We start from the raw sequence: 16,425 nt of genomic DNA, 5'->3' as shown, positions 1-16,425 counted from the left end.
AACATATGCAAGGAACACAGAAAAAAATACAGATGGAGTTCTAACTAGAACAACTTCCACCTGCTTCTTGGTCCTGAGCTGGAAGTGAGGTGATATTGTTTGTTTTTGGCAAAAGAGCAGACAAGAAGAGGCAAAAAGTACAGACAGGTTCCACTTTTTAACCCTGTCTTCCCAACTTGACACGGTTTCCCATTTACAGTTTTGAAAATCGTCCTTCCCTGATTCAGCTTATCCCCCAGTTTTCTAGGTTTCTTTCACAATCTGCAGAACACCAAAGGTGTCGGAGCATACTATTCATTTTACCTTCACAGAAGGCAAGCTGAGCCATCCTTTTTTTTATAATTTTTTTTTTTAAGTTTATTTATCCACTTTGAGAGAGAGAGGAGACAGCATGAGCAGGGAAGGAGCAGAGAGAGAGGGAGAGAGAGAATCTCAAGCAGGCTCCACATCATTAGCACAGAGCCCGATTCAGGGCTTGAACCCACGAACCGTGAGATCATGACCTGAGCCGAAATCAGGAGCTGGACGCTTAACTGACCGAGCCCCCCAGGTGCCCCAAGCTGAGGCATCTCTTAAGAATCATCTGTGAGAATGTTCAGAATGGTCTGAAACTACAAGAAGAGTTCTTAATTGCTATAGGCTCCAGAAATTAAAGCGCTAGACGTCTTTTCTCTGGTTCGTGACCCTAAAATGGGATCTGTGGCATAAGCTTTGATGCCGCGTAAAGATTAAATGTTTAAAATCCCCGCTCTGACATTACTAAATGTGTAATTGGGCCAAACCACTTAACATCCTGCGTTTCCCCTCTGTAGAATGGGGTTAATGGTTGTACCTGCCTCATGGGGTGGTTGTGAGGATTAAATGAAGGAAAACGTGTGGAACACGCAATACGGCGGGGCGTGCAGTAAGGGCTCCGCAGAAATTTGATTTTACAAATATTTCCATGTAGGAAATTAACTCTCCCACTAAAGGAAAGGCACAGAAAAAGTAAAAGAGGGACTATGATTGTGTACACCAAATACTTTCAGATAAGCAGAATAGAGTAGAACGTGTAGATAAGGACACAATAGAGCAGAGACCATGCAAATGGAAGGCTATCCTGCTTTCCCTCCATCCCTGTAGAGTTTGGGTTGTTGGTCAGATCAGCCTTAACTGAAAGGGTGGAGAAGAGAGGGTGGATCCCAAGGGCATTGCCGTCCCCTCCCCTGGTCTGGAAACCAGGAGGCTGGTTCTGCTCCGGATACGTGGACTTGCCAGCCTCATGACAGGCTGACTTGCAGGGAGTCCCTGTGTCTCCACATCGCCATCCCACACCGCCTCCGACACATTTTCCAAGTCTCAGTTTATTCTCTTCCTCACTGCACGTTTATGAGGCATCCAAGAGTACTGCCCAGGAGACACCCAAAATGTTGTTTAATTTACAGCAGAAAATGACTCAATGGCTGTTAAAAAGTGAACGACCAGTCGGGTGAGGTTATTAGTTTTCATTCTCAAAAAGTTCTGAGCATTAACTGCAGAATGTCTTGGCAAAAAATGCTCTTCTCTTTAGAAGCTTTAGCCTTAATTGACAGTTTTTACTCCACTATTTTTAATATGAGTTTCTGGGGTGTGTGTGTGTGTGTGAGTGTGTGTGTGTGTGTGTGGAGAGAGAGACAGACAGGTGGAGTAAGAATGGGTTCTGATTTAAGAGCACTGCACTGGTAGGATCTTTAGAACTCTTCTTGCCCCTGCTAAAACCGAAACAAGGCAATGTGTTTTGTTCTATTTTTTATAGAAAAGGAATGTTTTACCCATTTTCATCAGGATTACGAATCCTGTTACATGTGGCCCAGATCAATATGGACTTTAGCAAGGACACAGCACTTTACACATTGCTGAAAGCCCCGACTAAAGCAGACCCTATGTCACAACTGGAGCTGCTTCTCAAACTGGTGTGTAAAGGAACCCTCTCAAGAGCTGGTTAAAATGCAGGCCCATGAGACCCACCCACTGGGTCTGACTCTGTAAGTCTCAGAGGAGGCCAGGCATCTGCATCGTAAGGCATGTCTAGGAGATTCTGATGCAGGTAGACTGTGGGCCAGATCTAAGGAAAACAGCAACTTAATAGCTGCAATGAGATTTCTTCCAAGACTTCAAAACGAAGGCACTTAAGACTGTTCTTGGAGTTATACAACAATTGAATCAGCCAATGGATGAAAGCCAAGAAACAGGGTAAGAAGGAGGTACGATGGCTCCCAAACATAGCATGACTATCATTCTATGATATAGTAAGAAATATATATTTGGTCTCATTCTGGTTCCTGAAGAGCTCCTAACACGCTTATATTTCCCTGAGTGATGTAGGTCAGAGAGCATCTTTTGTTATTCATAATAAACCCCCATCTACCACAGCTGAGTTTATAATAATCAGATGATTTTAGATGGGACTCTAGATAACTTCAGCATGAGGGCTGGTTGCCAGAGAAGGACACCGGAGGGTTGAAACTCTCAGTCTCATCCTTCAGGGAGGGGAGAGGGGCTGTAAACTGAGTTACAGCCAATGGTCACTAATGGTGAGATCCGTGACAGATTGGTGAGCCAATCACCAGTGGCCAGTGATTTCATCAATCATGCCCATGGATTGGAACTGCCATAAAAACCCTAGACAAAAGGGTCTGGAGAGTTTCTGGGTTGGTGAATAAATCCATGGGTCAACTACATGGGATAGAAACTCCTGCACTCAGGACTCTTTCAGGTCTTACCCTACACACCTCTTCATCTGGCTGCCCATTTTGTCTCCTGTATAATTTATAACAAGCTAGTAAATGTAAAGTGTTCCCCCGAGTTCTATGAATCATGATAGTGAACTATCATTTGGAGGAGAGGGTACTGAAAACTGATTTGTAGTCAAGTTGGACAGAACTGTGGGTAACCTGTTGACCCACTACTTGTGATTGGCATCTGAAGTAGGGAGCCGTCTTATGGGACAGAGCCCTTAACCTCTGGGGTATGTGCTAACTCTGGGTAGTTAGGATCAGGACTGATGTCCAGCTGGTGTCTGCAGAGAACTGGAGAACTGTTTGGTGTGTAAACCCATACATTTAGTGTTCTGAATAGGTAAACAACAGATCAGGGTGGTAGCAATGACTGATCTTTAATTCAGCAGAAAATATTACTGTACCTCAACAAAGAGTGTGCCAATCGGAAAACTAGGTAGCTTAGAAAAAGCAGATCACAGATTCAAATTCCAAAGAAGAGGTAATCTTGGTCAATGCACCCCTCAAGGATTCTAGGTCCCTGATAGCATCATCCCCAGGGGAAGTACAGGATGCATCAGGCTGTTTAAACATTTGATTTCCCTAACCTCCGCTTTGGTAGAACCATGTTCCCCAAGCAACCTTCTGCATATGCCTGGGTTTCCTGTCTCTCTAGAAGGAGGGAATGCCTAGTCATGAAATTTAGGGTAAATCAGGCCATGTGATAATGACTTCTGGTTGAGAAATAATACGCTAGCACTGAGACTGCACTGGCTGTGTCATGTCAACAAATCCATTACCTGGGAGAGTGATCATTCTCATCACAAGTTAATCAACTGATACTTTGTCTATAGTATTTTAGTCTCGTGAACTTGATTAATGACCTCATCCCTAAGAAGCAGGATCTGCTTTTAAAGTCTGGTTTGCAGTCTGGCAGGTAGGTCCTAGGCCCAGGTCATGCATGCCCCAGGTAAAGTCTGTTGGGTGTCTAACTTGGCAGAGGTAAGTGAAAAGCCCATGTCAATGTCAGCTTGTGAGAAGAGTATGCTTGTCTTTCTAAATGTGGCCCTTTCTCTTTACTACAGATAAGTAAACTTTAGAGAAATGGAATGCACGTGTCAGATTTAAAACGGGACGAAAGAGCAGACTGGTTCCAACCATCATAACTGCGTCACTGGTGTTTTTAGGCAACCCTCTAATACCACCCAACCGGGTTAGGCCACCCATGTCCCCACTCCATCCTGACCCCATCACCCATCTAAAGTGATGTATGGTTAGAACCACAACACATAGAAAGCTCATATAAAAGTCCCAGACACTATGGAAGAATTTGGTGTTGGAGTAGACCCACACTTTTGCTTCAGGACATCACCCCCTGGCTATTTGCACGTTATCTCAAACTCACATCCAAAATCAAAAACATCCTCCTCCTTCAAAACCTAGTTCCTGCTCCTAACTTCATTATTTCTGAAAACCCGCATTTTCTTAAGTCTTCAAACTGAAATGCTCACATCTTTGATTCTACTCTCTCCCTTACCACTCGTATCCAACCAATTGCCAAATCCTAGACATGCCTTTCCTCCACTTATATTTTTAGAGCTACCAGTCTCCTCTGATCTTCATCATCTCAAATGGATTGCTGGCAGATTCTCAAAACTGCCTTCCTCCTTTGCCCCTGCAACCCATGTTAGGCACCAATGTCAGGGAGACTTTGTTCAAACTCCACCTTACAAATGACGCTCGTTTCTCATAACCACCGAACCATTCTTCACCAACAAAAGTATGTTCACAACTGAGCATTAGCATTCTCCAATCTGGTCTTCATCTATCTAGCTGACCTCTCTCACAATTACCCTTCATAGACTCCTCTCCAACCAAATTGCTGGAAGCACTGATCCCCACACTGAGAGCAAATTCCTAGAGAGTTTTTTTTTGGGGGGGGGGGCGCGGGGGGGGGGCTCTGAGGTCGAAATTACTTTCATAATTCTGGGGCACCTGGGTGGCTCAGTCGGTTAAGCGTCCGACTTCGGCTCAGGTCATGATTTCGCGGTCCGTGAGTTCGAGGCCCGTGTTGGCCTCTGTGCTGACAGCTCAGAGCCTGGAGCCTGCTTCAGATTCTGTGTCTACCTCTCTCTCTCTCTGCCCTCTCACGCCCTGTCTCTGTCTCTCAAAAGTAAATAAACATTAAAAAAAGAAAGAAAAGAAATCACTTTCATAATTCTAAGATGTTATTTACAGCCTTTTCCACTGTGTTGACATTTAACTGATAGGGCACAAAAAATAATGGCTAAAATTGCTGTCTTTTCAGCATGAAGCAAGAAAATGGTACTGTTTGGCACAAATTGTACTAGTAATTACTGTAACTATACTATACACTCCCACTGAAAACGATGCTAATTTCACCTAAGAATTCCTTGTTGAAGCAGTAAAAATTATTAATTTCATTAAGCCTCAATCCTTGAGTATATCTTTTCAACGTAAGTGTGCATAAGGCACTTCTTCTGTAGATGGAGGCATGACCGCTGTTTGAAGGAAAAAGCACGTGGAATATACTTTCTTCTCGAAAGAACGACTGACAAACCGTGGTTATTCAAATTTGGGTATCAGGCAGACATTTTCTCAGAAATGAATGAGGTGAGCCTGTCACTTCAAGGAAAACAACTGACAGTTTTGTTGCCAATGATAAAATGTGAGCTTTCAAGCAAAAATTAGAATTTTGGAAAACTTGTATCTGCCACTGAAAGCTTGACAGCTTCCCAATAATTACTGACTTCTCTGACGAGATAGGGAGTGAGATTAAGGAACGTAATGTTTTCCTACCGTATAATGAAATGTGTCAACATTTGCAAGATCTACACAACTCATTGAACCAATATTTTCCAAATCACTAATCCGTGATGTTACAAAATTATGTATGGGTAAAATATCCATTCAAAATGCATGACATACCAACGGATTTTAATGTAACAATACAAAAAAGTTTACTATTGTGGTTTCAGATTCCACAGTGTAACCAACCTTTAAGAAACTACCGATTATCGAGTTTGGGTATAACATCAAAAAAGAATACCTGCGATTGCCTGAAAAAGCTATTAAAATATTCCTCTCTTTTCCAGCTACATATGTGTATGAGACTGGCAGGATTTTCTTCATCTACTTCAGCCAAAACAATTTATGGAGACACAGGAAAGGTAGAAGCAGATAAGAGAATCCAGCTGCCCTCAATTAAGCCATACAGGAGATTGTCAAATAAATAAAACAATATCACTCTTCTCACTAAATTGCTGTTGGCTTTGAAAAAACTGGTTGGTTTCACAAAACGTATTCTATTTTGTTAATGACTTTGCTATTCTTTTTTAAATGAGTAACTTTTAAAACATAATCTCCATTAAAATCTTTAATACAATAAGTATTGAGAGATATAATCTACATGAAAAAAAGATCTTTCGGGCTCTCAATAATTTCTCGAAATGTAAAGGGGTCTTTGAGACCAAAAAAGTTTGAGGACACTGCCTTAGAGTAATCTCTTCTGTTTTCTTCCAGGTTCTTTTTTTTTTTTTTTTTACTGTGTCCACCACTTCTTTTCCTCCCTGAACCCCATTTATCTTTCAATTCTGTCCTTTTCTCTCCATGCAGAAACGCCTTATCTGGAACTTCACGACCCTTATCTGTTCTGTTCTCCATACTTGGCAAAACTCTATCTGGTATCCCCTTCCTTCTGCAGCCTGCAGTCCAGTGTTACCTCTCAAACTGTGGTGAAGCACTAGCAATATCATTTGAAAGAGCTCGTTACAAATGTAGAATATCCACAATGAAAAATTTTCTTTAAAACATGCAGAATCTCAGGCGCCGGCCCAGCCTACTGAATTAGAATCTGCATTTCAAAAAGATCCCCAGGAGATCTTCCTACATACTCACACTTGAAAAGCTGAGGATTTAAAAAAACAAAAAACAAAAAACAAAAGCAAAGCAAAGCAGAGGACTTATGCATCGCCCTAATTATTGTGAATTTCCTGGAAGTAAATCATTACCTTAAATTTGTTATACTGCTAGTAAGGAGTGCACTTGTTGTGATGAGCACCAGGTGCTCGGTGGAAGTGTTGAATCATTGTATTATATACTTGGAATTAATATTATACTATATGTTAACTAACCAGGATTTAAATAAAAACTTAAAAAAAATACAATTTACTTTTTATAACAGTCATTCACTGAAACATGCACACCTGTTGTACGAACTCTGGGAATTAACAGAACAACAAAAGTAAAACAGACTATATCCTGAAGAAGCTTCCCACCTCACAGCAAAGATAAGATAATAATGATGATGATAGCTAACATTTCAAAACACGCTTTCTGTGGGCCTGGCTTGTCCCAAGGGCTTTATGTAACAATCTAATGAGATAGGTTCTACTATTATTATTCCCACTTTAGGGATAAGAAAGCTGCGGCTCAGAGGTTAAGTAAGTGATTAAGTGGGATGAGCTAGGATATATTCCTCTAACACCCAGGAAGTGATGAATGCCAGGATATGGATGAAGAGATTTAAAAGAATCTTGAGGAAGCAGGCTGTGAGTTCTCTGAGGGAAAGATTATGTCTCAATCTGGGATTCACCCAGAGCAATAGCTCAGTTCCTTGCACGTCTAGGAACTCAGTAGGCATTCACTGGACTGAAAGTATGTTAACTAGAGTAAGGGAACCTATCAACCTGACTAAGGGTATCCTAAAAATCAACCACCTAGATTTTACAAATCCAATAATCCTTAACTCCATTAAAGATATAATAGACCTGAGGTGAAAATGCTTCTCTCTGATATATTATATATGGAGTTCCTTCTCTGACTAAGGGCTGTTGCTCTGTAACACACAGAAGAAAAGTCATCAGGGGACAGAGGGATAAGTCATGAACTAAAAAGGTGACAGCCACCTGGAAATCCTGAAAGAAGCCGATGCTTGTTCTGGGTAAAGAAATGAAGGGCAGGAGGTCATGGAATGTCTCCTTTGTCCACGGTGAGCAAGGGATCAAAGGAAATGTTGGTCAGAGGTCTCCCCAAAGGACACACACTTGGAACAAATACAGAAGAGCAAAGTAAGAACTGGAGAGTCTGTCCATGTCTGAGAAGTGCCCCCGGAGACTTCCATCATCAGGTCTCTTCCCATGTCCAGCCCCTGAACTTCCCTTGCTACACCTCCCATCAGTCCCTACCCAACGATTTGGAGTTGGGGTCATCTCCACTCTCTCACTTTCTGACAACTCCACGTGGAGCTATGACCACATTTTCTTTAGAACATTCCAAGAAAAGGTTCTGTGGTTCTATTAATACTACTCTACATGCCTATTAGGGATTAAATATGCTTTCATGAGCCAGCCATCTTGTAGACCTTATATAACCTTCACCATACACTATCATTTGTATGAGAAAAAGTGTCCTGGCAACAAACAAGCCATTTACAGGATGGAGATCCACCCTTATCATATTTCAGATGTACCAATTCAGTTCAATGTGAAGACTTCTTCAAATAACACTGAGGGAGAACAATCAACTAACAATGTCCCTAACGATACTAAGCTAGAATGCTTTCCACGATTAAATCCAATCATATTCAAGAGAAAATCTATGGAAAGTTAAACAAAAAGAAAACATGAAAGCTCAAACAACAAATATCACCTCCCCTCTTAGGTACCAAGAGAAATGCTTCGGAGTGGGGGGTCACCCCGTTCTCCTGCTTTCTGACCATTCCGTGTGGACTGCTGACCACATACGATTTTCTAATAGTCAAATGACTTGACTTTTCCAATGAAGTGTTTGAATATGAAGATCTTATTTCACTGTTTTGCATCTAAGGGTTTTAATAATAGGGAAATACAATATATAAATTATAAGGGTAATCATTAACTACCTTCACATTTACGAGAGCAAACTGCATACATTAACTGGGTCAGACGTGAGGCACAAAATTTATGAACCACCCACATCCTAGCTTCTGAAAAGCTAATGTTTCCCCTCCTCTAACCAGATTAACAGATGGAGAACACTGAGAAGTCATCTAAAGACGTCTTTAGAAATTTCAAGCATGTTTTGCTTAACAGTTCATGTCACACTTTGTAATTCTAGCAGAAGGCATGGTACTGACACCAGAATGACTATGATCCCAGGACGTTGCTTCTATGGCACCAGCATGCAGCCCTACCTGGCAAGACCAACATTCCTCTCGTTAATTCTACCTTAATAGTTTCATGTGTATGTGGAAGCTGAGTCCACTGACACATACAGCCGGGGTCCCCAAGTCCAGTGCCTCAAGCTAGGAAGGACAGGACCCATCTCAACGGCTGCCACTGACTGTTGCCTCTTCGGCATTTGAGCCCAGTGTTGTGAGATTCCTGCATTTACAAGAAAAATGAGAAACCCATGTTTTTAAGTAATGAAAGCTCCCAATTTCTAGGCACTGGCTTCTAATTCAAAGTTTTCTAAAACATTGTTTACAGGACAAAACCTGTCTGAGGGTTGTCTGTACATTCTCCAGCACTGCCCATCTGTGACTTCTGAAGATTTCATGGCATCCTATTACCTTTGCATTGTCTTAAAGTCGTATCTTTTTCTCTTATATTCTGCATAGCTCCCACGAAGATCCTGTGTGTTTGGTGAGCAATCTCTCTCAAACACAGGTAAGAAAAACATGGCTATTACCAATATCCCTGTCTGTCTGTTCTTAGGCTTTGATCAAAAGGAATAACTCCATCTCCATATGCCACGTTCCCTGAACTGTCCTACCCTCAGAGCTCAGCCACATTGCTAAATCTGAAGCTGAACTATGTCTTTGTCGTGTTTTCCTGTCCTTTCCACACTTATTCCCTGTCTCAGTTGGTTTTACGATTTCAGATTCCCCAGGGTCAGTCCCACACATAGGTTTCCTTATCTCTACAATAAAGAATTTGGACGAAGGAACCCCAAACCATCTTGAGGTCCCCCTGGCAGCATAGTTTGATCACTTATCAGTTCTCACAATACCTGCAAATGTAAGATCTCCTTCTTGAAAAATCTGAACATGATAATTCCTGCATATATCCTCACATCTCCTCTGTGCTGCACGTATTAAAAAATTACCTGTGAAGATATCTGTACTGGTGTTGAGTAGTTTCCCCCTCCCCCCCCCCCCACCATCCATACCCTCTCAGAACCTCAGCATGTGACCTTATTTGGAAATAACCTTTGCAGATATAATCAGCCCAAGGTAAGGTCATACTGGATTAGGGAGGGCCCTACACCCCATGACTGGTGTCCTAAGAAGAAGGCCATGGGAAGACATAGGCACAGACTGCAGTACCACAGCTATAAGCTAAAGAATTCCAAGCTCTGCCAGGAACCGTGGGAAGCTTGGGAGAGGCAAGAAGGGACCTTCAGAAGGAGCCCTCAAAAGCAGCCTGACCTGCTGACACTTTGATTCTGGACTTTTAAAACCATGAGAATAAATTTCTGTTGTTTTAAGCCACCAAGTATGTGGCAATTTGTTACACCAGCCCTAAGAAACTAATAAAACATATAAACATCTTTTCTTTTTTGCTTGTAAATTTAGGCTGCCTAGGATCTGGGCAGGGCCTGATCTGGGATAGGCTCTATCTCTTTATGCTTGCTGAGGTACTGACATGTACAAGATGAAACAAAGAACACACAGACACATGTAAAAGGCACTCTTCATATGGTAAGGGCTGCGACCATGGGGATGAGAAACTGTATGGGAGCTATTTGCACTCACAGACTGGTTCTAACTTATTTCGAGGTCTCAGGCACCTATCACAGAACACAGAAGAGGTTGCTAAAAACTGTGGGGCACCTGGGTGGCTGAGTCGGTTGAACATCTGACTTCAGCTCAGGTCACGATCTCACTGTTCTCGAGTTTGAGCCCTGCATCGGGCTCTCTGCTGTCAGTGTGGAGCCTGCTTCAGATCCTCTATCCACCCCCCCCCCCCCACCGCACCCCTCCCCGGCCTCTCAAAAATAAATAAACATTTTTTTAAAATGATCGGTATATGTATGTATACATGAAGTAACAAAATAAAGAAAAAATGGATGAACGAATGAACAAAACCATGATGAGCAAATTCACAAGCCCTTAAGCTGTTGTTAACTTACATAGATAATACTGCGCAGTGAAAATCAAGGTAAGGTTACAGATCTATTTCAGTTCCCCATGGATGTGGGTAAGTTCAGTTTACTGACTATGGATGTTTCTGCAACATCTTGGCTTTTAAAATCATAAGCCTCTCTATGACATATAACGTAAGGTTCTTCTGTGAGGATAATGAGTCTGGGCAGACAGTTCATGATGAAATTTGGCCAGAAATTTTCAAGCCGCCAGTAGTATTTTTGTCTCTATGGTTCCACTGAATCAGTCTTAGTGGCTGCATACCCTCCATCAAGGGCACTAGGGCATCACCTGGCACCTCTGGGAGCACCTTCCACAGGACAGCTAGAGGACTCCACCCCTTCTCTTCCTAAGCAGCCACTCTGTTCACACCACACTCTCCCCAGAAGCTAAATAACTTGCCGAACTAGAAAAAAAAAAAATTATTTTCAAAATGCTAATAAAGCAAAGCAGAGTAGGGAAAGGGGTGCCCGGGTGGCTCAGTGGGTTAAGCATCTGACTCTCAATTTCAGCTCAGGTCATGATCTCAGGGTCATAAGATCAAGCCCCAGGTCAGGTTACATGCAGGTATGGACCATGCTTGAGATTCTCTCTTCCCCTCTCTCTGCCCCTCCCCTACTCTCTTGCACATAGACACATACATGCTCTCTCTAAAAAAAAAACAGAAAAAGTGTGGAAAAATCACAAGTTAAACTTCTTTAGCAATTAATTAAAAAGAAAAGAAAAGAAAAATAAATAAAAAGAGAGACTCTTTACTTTTTAACACTTCTAGGGTCAATGCCCTGCTCAGATCTCCATCTGATGTCTATTCAGTCCCCAGCACAGGTAAATTTAAGTACCGAACTTCCACATCCCTATCAACTGGAGAGGGAGCCAGTTGACAGGGCATCCCTATCAACTGAAGTTTCCTCCTCCTCCTGGCAGGTAGAACACCCTCCCTCTATCCCACAGCACCCTGGCCTCTCACAGTCCTTCCTGGTCCTTTGGAATGTATCTACTGTCTTGTGCTTACTGCGACGGTTAGGCTTTTGCTACCACTCATTTCATTGTATTTATCTTTTTGTTTCCTGAAGTATAATACTTAAAAATTTTTTTTAATGTTTAGTTTTTGAGAAAGAGAGAGACAGAGACAGAGCATGAGTGGGGGGGAGGGGGGGCGCAGAGAAAGAGGGAGACACAGAATCCAAAACGGGCTCCAGGCTCTGCGTTGTCAGCACAGAGCCCCACACAGGGCTCGAACTCACGAATCTCGAGATCAGGACCTGGGCTGAAGTCGGGCACTTAACCAACTGAGCCACCTAGGCAACCCCCTGAAGCATAACACTTTATCATGAAAGAGCAACCAAAAACTATCTTGCATATTCAAGTGAATACTTTTTCTTTTTTTTTTTTGTCTAGAACTTTCCAAAAATACTTAATTGAGCAAAATCACTTTCTTCCCTAAGTTCATGGGATGAGATAAAAAAAAAAATTTCTATATCTTACCCCCAAGGTACAAAATCTAATTTGGAAATCACACCATCTACCCCAGAACACAGTGTGTCCGAGCTATTCTGGAAACATCTCACATCTGTCTTCCTGAATTCCTCCTGTCACATCATGGAACTCTCAACTGAGAAGACAAGACAGGAAGCCTAGTGAATCACCCAAGGATATTTAAGAGATTAAAAGTAATCCAGCAGGGCAAACCAGCTGAAAGCTAGGCCTCTCCTATATCCTGGAATTATATTTTCAAGGGATAGGAGCTTTTGAAAAGCAATTTAAAAATCATTTATAGTTGAAATTACCAGAAAACAAGTGACACAGAATGAATATTTAAAAGAAGTTTCTGGGGCGCCTGGGTGGCTTGGTCAGTTAAGCGGCCGACTTCGGCTCAGGTCATGATCTCACGGCCCGTGAGTTCGAGCCCCGTGTCAGGCTCTGTGTTGACAGCTCAGAACCTGTTTCAGACTCTGTGTCTCCCTCTCTCTGACCCTCTCCCATTCATGCTCTGTCTCTCTCTGTCTCAAAAATAAATAAACGTTAAAAAAAAAAAAAATTTAAAAGAAGTTACTGAAAGCATTCATAGTATATAATTATCCAAAGTGCTATCACTCTTAAGCTAAGGCCAGAGTAAGTGCTGCCAATTATGCTGACATAATTCGGTTTGTGCCTCGGTTTTCCCCCTCGCCCACTAACCAGCTTGCAACAGAGGTCCACTTTGCTGGCCTCTCACTGGGAAACCAATCAACGTGTGACATCAAAGGATTCAAACTCTCCAGCGACACGGATCAATTTGTAGCACCAGGCCAAGTGGAACAGCAAGTGAAATCGAAGTGGCCTCTTTCCTTGGCACTGGCCTTTCTGACTTGCAGACCCATGGACTCAAATATGAGCAATGTTTGTGGTAGACTGAGTGACTGGCCCCAATACTCCATCCCTCCCAGGAGCTTAGAATACAAATAAGAATCAGCCTATCCGGGTACTCTTCACAATGATGGTTTACAAGCTGTGCTTATTACTTTTTCTGTTTCTGTAGATGTGCTCATTGATAAAACAAACCTCAGAGAGCATACATGTTTATCACCCAGCTCCAGCTATCCACGCAGCAAACAGATAACATTCATGCAGCCTTTTACTATGTGTTACGTTCTCTTTGAAGAGGTTCACATCCACACGTCATGAGGAGCTGGCTCCTGCTTTCACAGGACTCTCTGTCTAAACGGAAAGTTTCAAGTAAGGTTACAAACTCTTCAGGGGAACATGATAAAAGAAATCTGAAAACATGTCTCCGGTGTACGGAGAAAGGGCTTTCAATAACTCAGAGGGACTTGAAAGGTTTCACACAGGAGACAACATTTGAACTAAATCTCCGTTGTTTGTAAGAATGGAAAGACCCTCTAAAATACAATTTTCCATTTCCCAGATTCTCAAGATGATTGCTCCACACATATCCAGTTTAAGAAGATTAAATCTCATATATTCAGGCTCTGGAGGTCATATACCTACGTCTCAAGACTGTGGTTGGTACAGTGGAAAAACACTGGATGCTGTGTCTGAAGACGTTGATTCAAGTCCCGTCATGGCCACCTGAGTACAAAAAAGTGCCACGAACAAGGTTCTGTGGGCACATGGTAGGCCCAGAGGATTTCCCTGTGCCTTTCCTAATAACTGGTTTTTCAGCCTCACCTATTACGAGGCAACATCATCAATTAAGTTATAAAATATGTACCTAACATCAAAATCAGACATTGATTAAGCTATAACACCAAATGATTAACTGAATAAATCAGGGCCATTTAGGGATATAAGGATGGCCTCCGGTTTTATTCAGTTAATCATTACTGATTTACTAAGTTCACCTGCTATATTTCAGGCACTGAGAATACAAATGCAAAGATGAAGACAAACCAATCCCCGCCCTTAGGGTGCAGAAAGTTCTAAGCAAAATCAGAGTCCAAAACATAGGTAATTCATAATTAAGGAAGAAGCAAATTTTTATATTCCATTGCTAAAGTGGTAATGGTAATCGCTAATAATAATAAACACTAATATTTATTAAACTCTTGCAGTATGCCAGACATTGTTCTAAGAGTCATTTGAAAATGCTATTACTTAATGCTCATGGTTGGTGTAAGCCTGACCCTGCTATCACCCCCACTTTACACATGAAAGTCTATGTGAACTGCCTGTCTGTAACCAAGCTGGGATGAAATTTTCAGTGAGGAGTTAATGAAGCATTAGGCCCAAGGTCCCACCATCTAGAGTTTGTTTTCTCCGTGTGTATCCTGCCTTTGCACACATTAGTAACAAACCATCTTTTGGCATGGCTATTCCACAAGATCCACCTAGTTTCATACTCTGTATCTTCAATTTTATTAAGCCGGAATTAGACCTAAGTTAAATGTTGGTATCAAGTTACTGAAACCTGTACCAAACTGGATCAAAATGTCATATATTTCAAAACTGTTCATGAAACAAACCTAAAACACCAGGTAACTACACACAATATGACCAGCCTGTATTTATCTGAGTCAACCTACTTACCTGGGACCATGGACGGAAATGTATTTCTGGCAAAATGCTAATGGATTACAAATTCTCACCTTCAAGTACCAAAATGATGCAACCCTTTCTTTTAGAATGGGAGTCAAGGCATGCTTTTGAACTTTTGTAAACTCCTATGAAACTCAGTAATATCACAGATGCTTTTCTTTTTCCTAATAGGCTCTTGTTTTCTCAGAGGACAGACTCCACAGGAGGAATAAAGGAGCAACATATTGTATACATGATTGATCACGTAAAAAAAAAAAAAAAAGTTACTAAAACGCCAGAGGGAGCAATTCAGAAAGAAAGAGAAACAGAAAGTAGTCAATTTCTGGGTTAGGCAGTGCATTTTACTTTATAAATAGGAGTCTAACTTGGAAAAGGATGCCCCTAAGAGGTAGAAACGAGTCTGTTCTCTTTTTCTAGGCTCCCCAAAGCACAGTCTACAATCCAAAGATACTTGTGTCATGATTTAGTCACAAAACACACACCACTGTGATGAGTATTTACTTAACACACAGCAGATGAGCAAATACATATACTTGGCAACTAGTATCTTACAAAATATTTGCTCTTATTTCTTGTTTTCTTTCAATAGTATTTGTGTCTGTTACATACAAAAACATGTATATATTATACGAAACATACATAAGGAACACTGAATTTACCATTGTAAGTGAAACAGACAATGTTTAATTTAAAACTGATTGTGATCACGGTAAACACTATGTTTCACTGGACAGAAGGAATCATAAGAAATACAAATTCTGAAAAGTCGTTTATTTTATTTTACTCACTAATTTATGTAGTGCTCACTACCTGAAACTCAGATCATGAAGTAAAGAGGTTTCTTTTCAGTAGAAGTTCACAACTGGCTATGAGGAAATTCCAAAAGTATTTCCCCAAACTATTGATACTAATGCTTGGAGACAATGCACCATGTTGAACTCCGTGCAGAGACCCCAAAGTGACCATATGTTGAACCACGGCACGCTTTTGGTTCCAGCATGTTTTTAAAAAACTCAATCTTGCTGCTTTAGAGTCACAACACATTCTTTTGAGCATATTTGATTCAAAATGTCTATCCTTGGCCACTCATTAGGGGTATTACCATATTATCAATCTTCCTTTAACATTTGAAGCTCTTGGGAAGCCTGGTGGCTCAGTGGTTGAGCAACCAACTCTTGATTTCAGCTCAGGTCATGATCCCAGGGTTGTGGAATCGAGCCTCAAGACGGGCTCCAGGCTGGGCACAAAGCCTGTTTTTTTTTTTTTGTTTTTTTTTTTTAATTTTTTTTTTAAAGTTTATTTATTTTTGAGACAGAGAGAGACAGAGCATGAACGGGGGAGGGTCAGAGAGAGAGGGAGACACAGAATCGGAAGCAGGCTCCAGGCTCTGAGCCATCAGCCCAGAGCCCGACGCGGGGCTCGAACTCACAGACCGCGAGATCGTGACCTGAGCCGAAGTCGGACGCTCAACCGACTGAGCCACCCAGGCGCCCCACGAAGCCTGTTTTT

The 16,425-nt window shown here is 41.7% G+C and overlaps 1 protein-coding gene across 9 annotated transcripts in view; it reads right to left on the bottom strand.

Moving 5' to 3' along the window:
• Positions 1 to 16,425, bottom strand: part of APBB2 (amyloid beta precursor protein binding family B member 2) — a 382,950-nt gene that overhangs the window by 171,861 nt on the left and 194,664 nt on the right. The window lies entirely within an intron of this gene.

This window comes from Panthera tigris, chromosome B1 (assembly GCF_018350195.1).
Source record: "Panthera tigris isolate Pti1 chromosome B1, P.tigris_Pti1_mat1.1, whole genome shotgun sequence".
NCBI lineage: Eukaryota > Metazoa > Chordata > Mammalia > Carnivora > Felidae > Panthera > Panthera tigris.
The sequence above is the reverse complement of the archived record's forward strand: the minus strand, read 5'-3'. Positions and strand labels throughout refer to the sequence as shown.